Below are 17,590 nucleotides of genomic sequence, written 5' to 3'. Positions count from 1 at the left end.
TCAATAAATAGAAATTAAAAAAAAAGAGTGCAAAAGCCCTGAAGCCTAAAATTTGCCCAATGGCTTCTCTACACTGCAGCCAGAGTGATCCTTTGAAAACTCAAGTTAGATTATGAATCTCACTTGTTCAGAATCCTCTAATGGCTCCTCCTCTCTCAGAAGAGAGGTGGACAAAACACTTAATGAGCCTACAACACCCTCTTTAAATAACTACTACTCCTCACTCAGGGCCCTCCACCCACACTGGCCTTCTTGCTGTTCCTCCACCACGCCAGGGACATGCCTTTTTATTTGCTGTTCCCTCTGCATGGCTCGCTCTTTCCTCAGATACAAATGGCTCCCTCTCCTCCTCCCGGTCTTTGCCTTATGAGCCATAGTTTAATTGTTTCCCTCTCCGGATAGTTAAATACGTGCACATATTTTCCCTGTTCTCCTCCTTATCTCTGCCACCTGTCTGTTTACCCTAACCCCTCTGTCACAGAGTAAGTCCCAGGGACAGCGGTTGGTTTCTAATCTCAAAAGACAGCCCCTCTGGTGGTGCACTGATCCTGTATGGTCTTGAATTAAAAACACATGGCTGGTCTCAAAGGGTTATCTGGCTAAACCTGTAGGTAAGATCATACTTAACCCATGGCAGAGAGCAGGAACTCAACTGTAGCTTTAAAATCTGCCCGAGACCCAGCCTCTAAAAAATTTGTGGAAAGGCTGATGGCTTGATGTCAGAAAATTCTTCTTTTTAAATCCTTATGCTACAGGTGAAACTTCTATCTCTTTTCAGAAGAGATGTACAACCATTCTCCATATTCAGTTGGAGATCCCTTCATACCCCTGAAAGTAATTACTAAATTACCCTCCTTGTCATCATCTGAGCTGGAACATGCCAATGCTTTTCATTTGTCCCACACAGATTCAACTTTTCAATGCTCGGATCCTCTTGGTGATGGTCTTCTCTCTCTCCCCCAAAGTTTTCATCTTCCTGTTAGCTATGTAGCCTTAAACCGTAAGAGCTAGTGTGGCATCAACAGATCCCTAGAGTCTGCTTTTCTTTTCTCACATTCCAGTGTACGCTTTCAAAATATACTGACAGACTGCCTTACAAAAGGAAAACTGTCCCAAATCCGTTTGTATAACTCAACTTCCTCCGAGAAAGAAATCAGTGTTCCTGATACAATCCTTAAGTAATTGATTCTCATGAACCTTAATGACATGAACAAACTAGTTGACCAGCTGTCAACCAACCAAATATTATTTACTTTTGATGTCAAATCTAACATTTTTCTAACCAGTCTCTTTTCCTATGCAATGTTCTTACCAAGAGCAAATCTTTGAATTAGTCTACTAGAGAGCTTTAGCCTTACAGGAAATTTGTTATAAAACTTGGATACATGCTAACAGCACTGCTGTCAATGTTGTTTTATAATGCAGGGTCAGCGAGCTTGTTCTATACGGGGAGAGATAGTAAACATTTAGGCCTTACAGGTCACATCTGGTCTATGTGGCATAGTCTTTTAAAAATATTTTAAACCCTTAAAAAATTTTAAAGCCAATTTCAGCAAGTGGGCCATTCAAAAACAGGTTGCAGACCCAAACTACCTGGACCACAGTTGGTCAATTCCTGTTGTAGCGGTTCTTGGAAGTCCAGTGGGAGTTACTCATCTCAAAAGCAACCAAGCGGTTGGCAGCCTCTGGGTCAAGGAAGTTGAAGGCATTTAAGCTATTGAGATCCTTTGTGTATCTCTTCTAATCATGGATTTTTTGTTGATCTACGGCTATTTGAGTACTTGAGTGTCAAAGTCTAATGGCCATCTGACAGGACTCGTCCTGCGAGGCTTAAGATGACTTACCATCTAAGTTGAGAGCTTGGAGAGCAGTTTGGGCCCTAAAATGGAATAAACTTGGGGTTAGAGTTAAAACAAAGCTCCTTTCCAGGAGGAGATTAAAGAGGTATTTTGATAATTGAGTGACATAAGGGACGCCCAGAAAGAAAAGTCAAGCGCAGACCCCAAAGTTTCTGTCCCACATCTTACGTTTGAGAACTTCCATGGCCAGTGCTTTGTATTTGACACATTCTGTGCTAAATGTCTGCTATATTACTAAGAAACAACCAAAGCCCTTAAAAGGAAAGTTTAGAATGAGAAAGTATGCATTGTTAAGAAAAAAAGTATTTAAATCTTGGAAATGAAGCAAAGGGAGGGCAGACTATTCTTTCATTGTAATATTGAATAACTGTTTAGGGAAATATAACTTTCTTTGACTTGCTAATTACTACTGATCAAAGCTCAGACTTGTAGATTTTTGTCCAGTGAGTAAGAAAACCCAAAACATTATGTTTTTTATTGCCCTGAAGGACATTGCCTAGTTTTGTATCTAAGCTCGCAATGTTATTCTAAGTCTCTTCCCCACCCCCACCCAAATAATTCCTGAATGCTCTTTGAATCCACTCTGCCATTCTGCCAGCTCCTTCATCAAGGAGTTGAATAAGTCTTTGACATGTTCATTTTATAGTTAAGAGTCATGCTTAACTTTCAGAAAATTATCCTTTGATAACATTCACAAAAGTCTCAAGTTATTTTGTGTCTTGCTTGCATTGAGTTTGTGTATATATTTGTATTTGCATTACCCCAACAGTTAAAATAGTGTGTAGGAATTGGTTCAGAGGTTTTCTATTTGCCTGTGTCTGACAGCGGTTATTTATAGTGTGCTTTTGTGGTCAGTGAGTTCTTCAGGCACCTCCTAGACCCACAGCTTCCTATTGGCTTAGAACACCTTTAAGAATGAAGGCTAAGTGGTCACAGGAATTTGTCCTTTGTGTGCGAGGAGAACACCTCCTTACACAAATAGATTCACATTGAAATGAGAAAATAAGGGGAAATCTGCCTGGGTGTGAAAAAAAAAGAGTTAAGGGAAATTTCCGCCAGATCTTGGTCTGACAGTGAATGAAAAGAATAGTTCTAAATGGACCAAAACAGATAGAAATCCACGACTTATCGAGATAATCCCTCCAACACCACCCCAGGCAACAGAGCAGTGAAAGAATGTTAACCAATTAAAAGTGTTTTACTTTTAAAGTTGCTTTTGCCTCTTTCCAGAGAGACTCTAAATCCTCAAATGAATGGAGGTCATATATTCCAGGCAGAAGCTAATCAACACAAACACCTAGAATAAGGGAATATGAAAAATAGTTATTGCCCCAGTGCTCATAACAAAAAGAGGGGGGAAATTACACAAAAGGGAAATTTGGACTTAATGGATGGTATTCCATTAAGGATAAGGAACCGAAAAATATGCAAATTGCTATCTGGTCAGCCTTCATCCACCCTTTCTAGAGTTCTTAACCAGAACTTTTAATCCAAAGTAATTTAATAGTGCTTTAATAGTACTTTGCAAACTACGGCTGAATTATATAAAATTCAATGTTCAATTGATATTTCTGGTAATGAGGAATACTTGGACAAATTAAACTATTTTGCTCAATGTTTTAGCCTTGACTTTATTCTAGTTGTGGAGATGATACAAAAATTATACCTCATTTACATCAAAATGATAAACACATAGATACCATATGATCTAGCAATTTCACGTCTATACATATTTACCCAAAAGAAATGAAAAAATATATCCACACAAAAATTTGTATCTGAATATTATTAGGGGCACTATTCCTCATAGCCCCAAAGTGGAAGCAACCTAAGTGTCCACCAATTGATTAGTGGATACAGAAAACATGGTATATCCATGTAATGGAATATTAATCTAGCAGTGAAAAGGACTAGCACATTGACACATGGTATATAACTTGATACATGGATGAACTTTGAAAGAAGTGAGTTACAAAAATCACATATTGTATGATACAATTTATGTGAAATGTCCAGAATAGACAAATCTATAGATTCAGAATATAGATTAGTGGCTGTCCAAAGTTTGAGCGAAGTGGAAGGTATGGTGAAGAGTGACAGCTAATGGGTGATAAAAATGTTTCAAAATTGGATTATGGTAATGAGTACACAATTCTGTAATTATACTAAAAAGCATTTAATTGTATACTTTAAACAAATCAGTGTTATAGTATGTGTATTATATCTCAATAAAGCTGTTAAATGTATATTCGTTCGTGCAAGACTAATCTGTTCTCTAATAAGATGCCTATTTAATGGGAAGTTACTAAATTCCTTATATTTGTCTAAGTCAGATCATTACACTAAAAATTTAAGTCTTTGTAGATATGTTTAACAACATTGAATTGTAACTAGTTATAACTAGTCTGTTTCTTTAATGGTTGTAAATTTTAGGCATTGCTGCAGTAATGTAAAACCATAAATGTCATAGCTATCTGATAAGTTTTTAATATGAACTGTGATACATTATTTTTAAGTGGTAATGTGAATTGTAATTCAAAATAATTAATTTTAAGACCTGGGACTAACATTAAAACTAAGAAATTATGAGTAATCTTTGGCCAAATACAACCAAGTGATAGTTTAAAGCTATGTATCATATCTCTATACATAATTTACTCTTTTTAATACTGGTAGTCAAATAATAAGACTAATTATTCTCACATCTGGGACAATATTAAAATTAAGTAATTATGAATAATCTGGCAAAATAATATCATATGAGTTAAGGCTATATATCATTTCTTTATACATAAATATAATTTACTAGTGGCCCAGTGCACAAAATTCGTGCCTGGGGGGGTGTTCCTCAGCCCGGCCTGCAATCTGGGACCCTTCGGGGGATGTTTGACTGCCGGTTTAGGCCTGCTCGCCCCCCCCACCCCCTCCCCGCCGCCAGCCTGCTCACCCCCAACTGCCCCCCCCCCCCACCAGCCTGCTCACCCCCAACTGGCGCCCCCCTCCCTGCCTGCTCACTCCCAATTGCCATCCCCTCCTGGCCTGATCATCCCTAACTGCCTCTGCTTCAGCCCCGCCACCACGGTTTTGTCCGGAAGGACGTCTGGAAGGTCTCCCAGAAGGTTTCCCAGTCTAATTAGCATATTACCCTTTTATTAGTATAGATTCTTCATAACACTTAAATATTAAGACTATAATCATTATTTTATAACATACTTTATAAAATTAATGTTATCTTAAAAACTAAACTTTAACACTATTATCACCCACCATTTTTAGGTTGTGATTTATATAAGTAACATATACTGAGATAAAATTAAAACTTAAAGCAGCTTATTAGAATAGATAACTGATAACTCAAAAAGAAAAGTTATTTTTGAGATGACCTTTTCTCAATATGAGGCTATAAAATTATTTACTTACTATATATTCTACCCAGATGACAAAAGTTATTTTTTTCCTCACCCAATCCAAATGTGTTCTTTCAGAAGGGACAATTAGCTTCCTTGTTTTTGTGCTACTTTTTGATATTTCAAATTTATACATAACTGAAAGCAAAAAAAAACACACCAAAAACAGAATGAGATTCTTGGCCTCTAGAGAAATTAAAATTCTGAGATTTCATCTGATTTAGCTGTTACTAGTTACTATGTCAGTCACCAATATGACCTTTTCTTATTACTGGGCATCTACATGGCTATCCAACAATATTTTAAAATGTTGCTTTATGGTCCAGATATGGAGCAATAACAAAAGGAGGAGTTTTTTAATATTCAAAACATGTTTAATACACACTCGACAGCCTCTAGGTAGCATCATATGTCTGCTCTCCCTACTATAAGCCAGGATGTGGCACTATCAAGTAAAAGGGATGCTGGAAATAACTAGTTTTAATCGATTTGCTCCTAATTCCTTAATTAGATCAACAGTAGGCTGTTCTGTTCATTGCAATCCACTTATAGGGAAAGATGTCAAGTTAAAAAAGTTAACAGGTAAAATGTTATTTATGTGATTATATTATTAGATACCTTTTCAAGAGAAGTAAAGTCATCTTCGCATTTGTGTACCAGGGCAGACTGAAATAGACTTACTTCTAAGATTTTGCTCATAAATTTTAAGTAGCTGCATGCCAGTCAAAGATGAGGGTGACACTTATTTTTAGTGGTTGCTTTGTAGATTCCTTAGGATGTGTGGTATGTGTAATTGTGTTGGCTCCGACTTCCAGTGATTCAATCAATGAATGATGTCCTCAAAGTCCTGTCCTGAACAACCCTGCTCAGCTCCTGTAGACAAATGCTTATAGCTTCTTTTATGGAGTCAATCCATCTCCTATTTGGTTTTCCCTTTTCCTGTTGCCTTCTATTTTTCCCAGCATTATTGCTTTTTCTAAGGAACGCTGCCTTCTCACAATGTGCCCTAAGTAGGACAGCTTCAGTTTTGTCATCTTTGCCTCCAGTGAAGTTTCAGGCTTAATCTACTCTGGGACGCACTTGTTTGTTTTCCTGGTGGTCAATGGCAGAGGTCTCTTTCAACAACATATTTCAAATAAATCAGTTTATTTTTCCTGTCAGTCTTCTTCACTGTCCTTAGGATGAGGAATCCTAATTTCTAATCATAAGTTTGTAAAAAGAGATATTTTTACTTCTTCCTTCCCAACATTTATGACTTTATTATTATTACTAGAAGCCTGGTGCACGAAATTCCTGCATGGGTAAGTCCCTAGGCCTGGCCGGCAATCAGGGCCAATCTGTGGGGCAACCGGTGGGTTGATCAGGGCCCCCCCGCTTGCACCCGCCTTGGCTGACCTGGTGCCGCCCACTAGCCAGCCCTGTCCCTCCACGCATCCCCCCCCGCCCCCCGGCACAGGTCACCTCCCTCTGCAGGATGACCAGTGGGGCAATCAGGGGGGCTCCTGCTGGCACCCGCCTTGGCTGGCCTGGCACTGCCCGCTCACCAGCCCCGACTGCCGCCACTGCTGGTTGGGGCCTGCAGGCTGGGGGCAGCTCCTGCATTGAACATCTGCTTCCTGGTGGTCAGTGCATGTCATAGCAACCAGTCGTTCTGCCGGTTGTTCCAGCATTTGGTCGATTTGCATATTAGGGTTTTAATATAGATAGACTTTTTTCTTCCTTACTGCACTGGCTAGCCTCCTGTATAATGTTTATTGGGGATAAGACTTGTCCATGGAAACCAGCTAAAGAACCACCCAGTTAGCTGTCAACAGTTAGTCGAGTCTAACTGTTGACCTTGAACCCACATTTTTTATCTAGTCTAATGATATCTAACTATCCACTATTCTAATAAAGTGCTCCTAGTAAGAATGAATTTTTGAACTGACCTATGAGAAACCTTTCTCTTTTATGTAAGTCTGAAATAAAACTTTAATGTATGTTCTCCCAAAGTTTTTTCTAACAGTCAATTCAGTCTACTAGTTTTTACCACCATCTCCTTAGGAATAATTTTACTTCTGCCTTCATAGCATATAGTTAGCCTTTCTCTATCTTGTGTTTCATTCATTTATTCATTGAATAAATATTCACTGATTCTTTGTTACATACTAGGTATTAGTATAAATATTAGTGATACAGAAATGAATATAACAAAACAAACAAAAATCTAATATGTTTGTATGGTTGGTTTACTCATTTTTCTTTAAGATATAACCCTCTACTTTCCTTAAGTGAATTTCACTGCTTAGTTTTTAGTATTTCCTTTATTTCATTTTGCCAAGCTCATTTCTAATCCTTGCTTCAACACCATGCTGCTCTCTCCACCATGGAGCCAAGCACAGAAATGCCAGATACATGTTTTCTATTCTGCCACCAGATCCTTAAATGAAATGCTGAAAACTCAACTCAGACCCAAACCCTAGACACACCTCCAGATGCTAGCTCCTCAACTTTCACTACTTTTTGGTTATAGGGATCCACATAATTGTGCATTAACTAGAAGTTGTGTGTGCAGGACAGTATTCCCTAACTTTGCTGATAAGAACATTAAGGTTAATGATCTTGCTAATGTCAAGGGAGATAATACAAATTAGCCTGACAGAGTTTTCTTAATGAAACTAACCTCATATTTATTTTTAAAATACAAGATGTTATTAGCTAAATAATTTTCTATAGTATTTTCCACAAGTGGGATTTATAGGTTATATCTTTCCCATTTTTTCAAAAAGATATTTGAACCTATTTCTAATTTTCATAAATTTCTAAAATATTTGAAAAAGACTAGTTAGCAATTTTCATTGATATGACAAGTTCTTCATATAGACAGGGAGAGCTCACAGGACCCATGCGTTTTCATATATTTAGCTTACTTAGTGACTTTTCCCTAGGGTTTATTTTGATGTCCTGACTTCATCTTTCAATACTTGTTCCTCATTTCCAATCATATATAGAAATATTTTTTTCACAGATTTTTAGAGAATGGAGGGAGGGAGAGGAGGGTGAGGGGGAAAACAGAGAGAGAGAAACATCAATGTGAGAGAGACACACTGATTGGTTGCCTCCTGCATGCAAGCCCTGACCAGGGCTGGGAATCAAGCCTGCAACCAGGTATCTGCCCTTGACCAGGAATCAAACTCACGACACTTCTGTGCGAGGGCCGGTGCTCTATCCACTGAGAACACTGGCCAGGGCTAGAAATATTTTTGTGTACATATTTCATAACTCTATTGAGAAGGATAACTTCTAAATTACACTATCAAATTTCAGGACCAGAATTAAAAATAATAAGAATGGAAAAGGATACAATGCAAGATGGTAAATTAGAAACGTTACTTTAAAATATATCATTAATACTTAATCCAGGACTATTTCTTGAGTAGCAATGTCCCAGGCACCACGCAGGTGCTGTGGATACAGACATAAATAAAACAGATATGGCCTGTATGGTCTCTGCCCTCATGGATGTTCACTGCAGCTCTAAAAATCAGATAAAAGTGTTGAAAAACAAAGATACTTCTGAAGTTTGGGGGTAAAGGAAAGGGAAAAGATCAATTTGGTTAAGATAAAACCTGGAGGATAAGAAGATGACTTGTTTTGGGTTAAGGGCGGAAGTAGGTTCCAAATGCTGAAAGAAGCCAGTAGAGTATAAAAAACCAAGCTCCTCTATCCCTATAGCACCCAGATTAGACATCAGAAGCCCAGGCTTATGCTCCCCAGAGAACTGAAGCATGAACCAAAAATGAGAAAGCTAAGAATGACTTCTCCAAATATCTACTTGTTCCGAGCTGAAATCCCTTTGATAGGAAACATAGTGTTTCATGTTTATAAATAAGTAGCTTAAAATACAAATGCTCTAATAAGGACAAACTCATTTATATTTATACTAGAGGCCCAGTGCACGAAATTCGTACATGGGAGGGGGGTGTCCCCTCAGCCCAGCCTGCACCCTCTCTAATCCTGGACTGCTGGCTCCTAATTGCTCACCTGCCTGCCTGCCTGGTCGCCCCTAAATGCCCCTCCCTCCTGCCGGCCTGATCACCCCTCACTGCCTCTGCATGCCAGCCTGATTATCCCCAACTGCCCCCCTTGCCAGCCTGGTCACCCCTCACGGCCCTCCCACCGGCCTGGTCGCCCCACGCAGCCTGCTGTTCAGTCATTCGGTCATCCCTCACTAATCCCCCTGCTGGCCTGGTCGTAGGCAGCCATCTTGTGAGGGTGTGATGGTCAATTTGTATATTACCTCTCTATTATATAGGATAATTGACCAGCCACATGAATGGCTAATATCAGAATCTTACCAGCATAACAAAAGTAAATAAAGGATGTTGAGCATTTAAATTTGGGAAAAGCTTTTTCATCCTGGAAAAATAAGAATGTGGGTAGAGGAGGCTTGAGAAGATAACTTTGTGAAATTTAATAATTTTGCCAAGGTGCAATCTGGACAACAAAAAGCCTTATATTTTTTACATATGTATTTAAGTTTAAAAGCCAATATAATAGTACATGCTTTTTTATAAGGCAAAGAAAAAGCAATTTAATTCCAGAGAATTTGTTCATTAATGTATCAAATGCATTCATACAAATATATATTTATATATGTGGGTGTGTGTATATATATACATATATATATATATATTCTATTCTTCATGATATTTTAGTTGCATATGGCTCTTTTGTGAGTTTCTAACATAATACAGAATCATGCCACATCATGTATTCTCAATAGGGGTGCGATCTTGTCTGTGTTGAAAACTGGTTCTGGGGAGCAGGGTAAAAAAGTCTTAAGCAATGTTTTGTAGCCTGCGAAAAGGCCACATTACCTAAGCAGATATACAGTGTACTTATGATAGTATAATTTATCTGAAATAGGCCTGGGGAGGGAGAGTAATAATGAAAGAAAGGTTGAGGAACACTTTCCTCTGAGCGTCATTCTATTTTCTCTAAGGTTGCAAGCCCTTGGGACAGTTGTTTTGGTTTAGTCCCACGAACTTTCCTCTTGGCTCTACCTTCCCACCCTTCTTCAGTATGGGAATAGCTTTGCTTCTTCCGATTCCTCAGAGGAATCTCCTGGATTCCTTTGATTCAAAATACTTCAGTCATCTGAACCCCTTCAGTTACTTCCCTAAGCTTTCAAACATTTTGCTTAAAATTAATTTTTGAATTTTTTTCAATTCTCCCTTTTGTTTTCTGAACTCTATTCAGTTTCTTAACCCATACTGTCATTTCTCTACCAACCACTATTCATAGTTAGATACACTGTAGACTACAGAACTGTATTTTATATATTTTTATTGATTTCAGAGAGGAAGTGAGAGGGAGAGAGAGATAGAAAATCAATGATGAGAATCATTGATTGGCTGCCTCCTGCACTGGGGACCGAACCCACAACCCAGGCATGTGCCCTTGACTGGAATCGAACCCAGGACCCTTCAGTCTGCAGGGTGACGCTCTATCCATTGAGCAAAACCGGCTAGGGCCAGAACTGTATTTTAAAAGGACACCCATCCAACACCAAAAAATGATCTTAAGTTCACTCCTAGAATTTATGACAGTGTGTTATACTTCTATGTAGATGGCCTGAGTTATTTGTTTCATGCCTGATATTAGGAAAGAATTCAGTTATTTTCCTTCTTAATGCTTAGAAATATTTCAATATGTTTTTACCAAACTATCTATTTTAAGGAAAGTTCTGAAATTACCCTCTTGCCCTTCTGTGCCAGCCCTGGAATCAATGGGAGTATATTAATGTACTAGAAGTTCAAGGCCACACTAGTTTCTCTTGCTTACCCTGACCCCGTAGTCTCTTTCCTAATTCTACTAGTATAGTCCAGCATTGAGCAATATCTAACAGGCCTCAGTCATATGTTAGTATAGTCGTGCTTTGCTGCTTTTACCTCTTCCTTTTTATTTTTCCCACCTCTCATATTTGTGGTGAGATTGTCTGGGTCTTTTCTCTGTGGTAATTATCTCATGAAGGACACTTCTAGTGGTAGCCAGTACCCTGCCACGATGAGTCTTATTTCCAAGCTAAGGGGGTTGAAATCCTCCTTGCTTATTATCTCAACCTTCTCTCTAAGGCAAGTGTTCCTTTCCCTCAGGTAAATCCGATTCCTAATGAAAGAAATCCATCTGGACTGTTACCCCATCTAAAATGCCAAACTACTCAAACACTGTGGGCATGCTCAATAGCCCTGCAACTAAGGAGTTTATCATCCCCCCCACAGGAGCAATTTATTAATGAAAATGCACTATCTTACATGGTACCTAGCGGCCAAGGCTTTGTTTAAGAACGATGCCTTTCCAGTAAATGGAATGCCAGTTAAATTGGTGGAGAAGGCTGGGATGAACAAGTCTCAAAATAAAGAGGAAGGCGCTACTAACAATCATATAACAGAGATAAATAATTTGGGTGTCTTTCCTAATTACTGTAGGAATCTCTCTCAGAATTTCTGACTCATCTTTCATTCAGGAAATAAAAAGCATATAAGTTTTATATAAAGCAAACGTTGTTAAGAAACAGAAAAATGGCCTGTTCGGTGTGGCTCAGTGGTTGATCCATGAACTGGTCAAGGTTTATACCGGGTTGCAGGCTCAGTCCCCAGTAAGGGGTGAGTAGAAAGCAGCTGACGGGTGATTCTCTCTCATAATTTTGTTGTTGTGGTGGTGGTTGTTAATCTTCACCCAAGGATACTTTTTCCATTGCTTTTTAGAGAGAGAGGAAGGGAGGAGGAGAGACACAGAGAGAGAAACATTGATGTGAGAGAGAGACATCAATTGGTTGCCTCTCACACATGCCCTGACCAAGGCTGGGGATTGAGCCTGCAATGGAGGTACTTGCCCTTGACTGGAATCAAACCCGGGACCCTTCAGTCTGTGGGCTGATGCTCTATCCACTGAGCCAAATCAGCTAGGGTTCTCTCTCATCATTGATGTTTCTCTCTCTCTCCTTCTCCCTTCCTCTCTCTGAAATCAATAAAATATAAAAAATTAATAAGAAATAGAAAAATGTCCCTGTCCTCAAAGAGACTATAGTCTTTTATAGGATATTACTTGGACAAATAACTAAGAAAGTAAAACATAATATTATTTACAGCATTAGGAGTACATGTCTGAATTATAAGTGAATGGGAAAAAGATTTAAAATACAAGGTACATGAGCTCAGCTAGATGTAGCATTCAGGCTGAGCCTTGAAGGAGATGCAGAATTTCAGTGGGTAGACGCTCAGTTAAGGTAAGGTGTGTGGTGGGGAGATCCGGGATTTGTCATGGTGCCTTCCGTGAGCGATAAGCAAGGCTGAGAAATCAGGAGAGGCAGAAAACAGGAAAGTGTTTTTGCCAAAAAATACATTCCAACCAAAACGTGGCTAGTAAAGTTGTAAAATATGTGCAGAGTGGAACAAAGGAAAAACTATGTGAGGTGAGTAAATATGTGTAAGTCAGGACTACAATAAAGGATGTGACTCAAAAGTTGGAGATGCTAAAAACTGGATTAGAATTTTGTGTAGTCATATGAAAAATGATTCACGGATAACAGTGACTAATCACTATATACATGCAAACATATACAAACAGTGAAATACAGCCAAAATTTCAATTAGTGCTAGCCAGGATACAGAGCATTCACCCATCCCACTTACTAAGCACCTACTAGGTGACAGCAGCTGTCCTTTGTATGCATTGCTACATCTAATCAGAACAATGATCCCTCCAGGTAGGCTTTATGAACTCCCTTACATATGAGGAAACCAGCTCAGAGAAACTGAATAACGTCAATCAGTTGGCACTCCTACTGTGCAGAGCCAGAATTTGATACAGCTTTTCCTATCTTTTAAAAAAATATATCTTTGTTGATTTCAGACAGAAAGGGAGGAGAGAGAGAGAAATATCAACGATGAGAGAGAATCATCCATCAACTGCCTCCTGCATGCCCACAAATGGGGATCTACCCTGCAACTCCAGCATGTGCCCTGACCGGGAATCGAACCGTGACCTCCTGGTTCATAGATCAACACTCAAGCACACCAGCCAGGCTCAGCTTTTCCTATATTGAGGCTAGGCTCTTTACCCCATGCCAATCTAGGATGATTTATATTTTAAGATAAATTAAATGAATTCAAGGATGCCTCTACAGTGATTTTACCCTTGTTGGTTGCAATATGCTTTCATAAGCCATCCAGGGCTGGAGATACAGCCAGTCTTTGGAAGTGTGATATACGTAGCCCATGGCCACCATCATTAATTAGTCATTTAATAGAGATCAGTGGCAAGAACAGGAGTTTGGGAAACACATGGCCCTGATTCCAAATTTGAATTCGTCTATATAGTAGTTACATGAAAAACCCTGGACAGGTGACTTTACTTCCTTGACCTGTTTTTTCATACAGTCACAATACATTTATGAAAGGAAAAAAAGAGGGAGCTTTGGATAATGGAAAAGTCCCTCATTAGGCTAAAAGGGCTTGGCCTTATTCAGGCATTAATAGTCTTGGGCAAGTCACAAACTCTAAGCCTCTTTCTTTGGTGAAATGTGGATGGCATTTACCTCAAGGGTTTGCTGTAAGAGTCTGAGATAATGTATGTAGGTACTTAGAGCAGCTAGACTATATTACAGTACTATATGACATCATTAACACAATGTTTGGCAAAATACTTATAAGTTTCCACCCCCTTTATTTTAACTTAGGCTTCATTATAATGCTACTAGTGGCCCGGTGCATGAATTCGTGCACATTGAAAGGAAATAAATTAGAAGAAATATTTTAATATCGCTATTCACCCCTTCTCTGTAATAGAAGTGTCAACCAAATTCACAATAGACAATGACAGATGGAAACATATGTGTGCAATTGGCGCCACCAAGAGCTTTATATGTATCACACATGCGTGAGTCAACTTAGCCTTTTATATATATAGAATAAACTTGCTTAATTAGACCTGCTTTCTGATTTAGCTAAACTTTTTCCAGCCCAGTGAAGCACCCCAACTTCTCTTTCAGGTAATTGTCAGCAACACAGCAGTAAATATCAACACGAAGCAGATTATTATTGTAGGTTGTCCAGGAAGAACAAAGGGTAAAATATTTAACCACAGCAGTGTTTGACTGTATTCTGCACAGTGAAAAAACCTGAAGTCATTTTCAAGGTCCACCATTTCTTTCTTCTTTTTAGTCAGGTCAAGTTTCTAAACTTTCTAAATCTCCATTTTTCTGCTAATGAAAAGAAAATAGGATTCCACTGAGTCTCCTATCTACCTACTCCAGGACTTCTGTGAAGATCAAATGAGATGAGACATGGGAAAATGCTTCACAGACGTTTGGTTAAAAATGTTTCCACCTGGCTATGAAGCAAGTGGTATTCCTGGGCTGAAGAAACTCCAAGGAGGCTAGTTGCTAGGGAGAGGAAGCTGGGTGTTGCTATGTGACGTCATTACCCGGACTGTTGAACACTTATGATATTAGCCATTTTTATATATAGACTAGAGGTCCGTTGCAGGAAGATTCCTGCAAGAATAGGGCTTCCTGTGGCTGGAGCGAAGCAGAGAAGGGAGCGAAACCCACTGAGGTGGGCTCCGCTCCCGCCTCCACCTCCCTGCTTGCTTCTCCGTAGCTTCACTCCCTTCTGCAGCGCTTGGCTTCCTTCTATGTTGTCTTTAGTCTTCGCTCTGCGCCTGTGTATGCAAATTAACCACCATCTTTGTTGGGTTAATTTGCATACTCATCTGATTGGCTGGTGGGTGTAGCGAAATGACACCAATTTGCATGTTTCTCTTTTATTAGTGTAGATGGGTAACTATAACTGAAAAATACTACAGATTATTAAAAATCATAACAACAATTTGGTAAAAACTGGGTACCGTAGAACTTAAAATATTGCTAACTTTGTATTCTTTTTAAACGATAAGCTGATAAGCTTCATTAAGTGGAAAATGATTCATTCTTTTCTCTTACAGTCTCTTACATTTTTTTCACTAAAAGCATTCTCTTCTAAAAACACATTTCATTAAGCAAATTGAAGTGCTTAGTTGATCTGAGAAATAAGAAATTAGTACCATTAACAAAGGCTTGGATAATTCTATTAATAAGGAAACTGTTAAACATGCTGATATGATTGTTGTGTTAGTGGGCCCTATCTGTGGTCAACATCTCTTCTGTGAACCTTAAAAAATATCCATCCTTGCAGCTACTTCCCACCTTCTCAAAAGCAAACAACCTATCCTAGAGAGTGTTTAAGTTAATGACTCCAAAGTAAAGCAAATCAGGGTTACACCCTTGCCCTTCCCCATTTAACCAAGTCACAGAAATGCAAACATCACAGATTCATTGTATACATCTGTTGTCTATGTCTACACATCCAACACAAGGCTTATGAATCTGAGCAAATTTTGTGAAGGTCAGCTTTCATTTTGGTTTTACACAAGAATGTATACACCTAAAAAGCTCATCGGTCCTCGCGATTTCTGTGTTGTGCCCACCGAAAGGGTCACCGCCACACTTCCTCCTCTAGCATCTCGATGGCATTTTTAAAAAATATATATTTTATTGATTTTTTACAGAGAGGGATAGAGAGTTAGAAACATCAATGAGAGAGAAACATCGATCAGCTGCCTCCTGCTGGGCATGTGTCCACAACCAAGGTACATGCCCTTGACCAGAATCGAACCTGGGACCTTTTAGTCCACAGGCCAATGCTCTATCCACTGAGCTAAACGGGTAGGGCTCTCGATGGCATTTTGAGTGACTTGTCTATGAAGTCTCATGCATGCCTTAGGAAACTACTGCATACCAGTCTTGAATGCGCTGAAGGCAACATTTCCTACGTTACCGGGGCTTGTGAGAAGTGTGTGTGTGTCTAAAATAGGGCTGCCATTTTCTTTACCTATTCCTCCCCCACCAGGCTTCGTTAAATAGGGTCATTCAAGCCTCCCTCTGCCCAATGCCAGCACTCTCATAAAGATTGATTTTTATTTATTTTTTTTACTTTACGGGAGATAGGAACTTGAAAGTGTCTCCTAACTGGTTTGCTGGGAGTTTTAAATGCGTTAAAAGAACTTGAAACCAAGTGAAGTGTGGCCCTAACACTGAGCTATCCGTCCTCGGATGTGGACTGGGTGTCTATGATCTGAAGGAACTGGGATCTGATGTACACCGGCCGGCGCGGGGTGGGGGAGGGAAGAACTGGCGGGGGGCGGGGGGGGGGGGGAGAAAAGAAAGAAAAGAGCGTCTACAGAGCACATCCTACACTACGGTTCCTGAGTTGCTCACTCCATCCCCAGCTACCTCGTTTCTGGGAACCAGCTGGAAAGGGGAAGACCATTGAGCAGGAGTTTGGGTTCAAGGCAGCCGTCCTGGCCTCAACCGCGGGCCTAGACAGACACCTGGCTTGTGGGGCCCACGCGACTCGGCTCAGCCCTCTCTCCCCTCGGGTCCTGCCAGGAGGCGGCGTCACGCTGTCGGCCCCTTCGGGGACCTTCACATTCCTCTGCGCCCAAAGTGTGAACTTCAGGGGCGCGGGGGTGGCAAGGGGACAGGTCCTGGGGTCTCCGGAATTTTGAAGGTAGCAAAGGACCACGACCGCCCCCGGCCGTGGCCCTGTTTCCTCCTGTCCCCCCCGCCCCCCCCCACCCCCACCCAACTCCGCAGAACCTGCCGCGGCCGCGCCGCTCTTGGCGCCAGGCTGGGGACCCGCGCCCGGAAGCCGGGATGGGTGGGGTAGGCTGGGTTGGCGGGTCCCTGCGCCCCAGCAGCGTAGGGCTCCAGGGACCACACCGGGGCAAGCGACCGCGCTCTGCCCGCCCGGGAGCCTGGAGCGGGGAGCCGGGAGCAGGCAGGGAGCAGGCGGGGGGAGTGCTGGCGCCCGCGCACCTAGCGGACCGAGCCGCGGTCCCCTGCGGCCGCCCCTCTCCATCCTCCGCGCCCCGCCCTTACCTCCGCGCGTGGGGGTGCCGGTGCGGAGGGTGCTGGGGAGCCGCGAGGTGTCCCCGGGCCGGGCTCAGCGGCGGCTAGCGACGGCGGGGTCGCCCGCGAGGCCGCTGCTCATGGCTTGTCGCGCCCGGAGCACTGCGGCCGCGGCCACGGCGGCGCCTTCCTCCTCGTCCTCTTCGCGGGCTCCGAGCCGGGACGCAGCTAACGCCCCTGCCCCGCAGTCCTCCTCCTCCCGCCTCCCCACCTCCCCGCCTCCCCGCCTCCTCGGCGCGGACCGAGCCGCCTCCAGCGCCGCCCCGCGCGCAGCCGGGCCAGCGGCAGCCAGCGCCGCCCAGCGCCCGGCCCCGGGGTCGCCGCCGCCGCCG

General features: G+C 41.4%; 1 protein-coding gene across 3 annotated transcripts in view; it reads right to left on the bottom strand.

Moving 5' to 3' along the window:
- Window positions 1-17,590, bottom strand: part of LRRC8C (leucine rich repeat containing 8 VRAC subunit C) — a 139,658-nt gene that overhangs the window by 67,212 nt on the left and 54,856 nt on the right. For 2 of the 3 annotated variants that reach the window (XM_070405566.1, XM_070405568.1), the window contains exon 1: window positions 17,229-17,411. The exons of the other annotated variant lie outside the window; for it this stretch is intronic. The gene's annotated coding sequence lies outside the window, so the exon portion shown is untranslated. Of the gene's footprint in view, window positions 1-17,228; window positions 17,412-17,590 lie in introns of those variants that run through there. 3 annotated transcript variants of the gene reach the window in all.

The sequence above is a fragment of the Myotis yumanensis genome, unplaced genomic scaffold (assembly GCF_028538775.1).
Source record: "Myotis yumanensis isolate MYYU_CA2020_CCGP unplaced genomic scaffold, mMyoYum1.0.hap1 SCAF_2, whole genome shotgun sequence".
Taxonomy (NCBI): Eukaryota; Metazoa; Chordata; class Mammalia; order Chiroptera; family Vespertilionidae; genus Myotis; species Myotis yumanensis.
The sequence above is the reverse complement of the archived record's forward strand: the minus strand, read 5'-3'. Positions and strand labels throughout refer to the sequence as shown.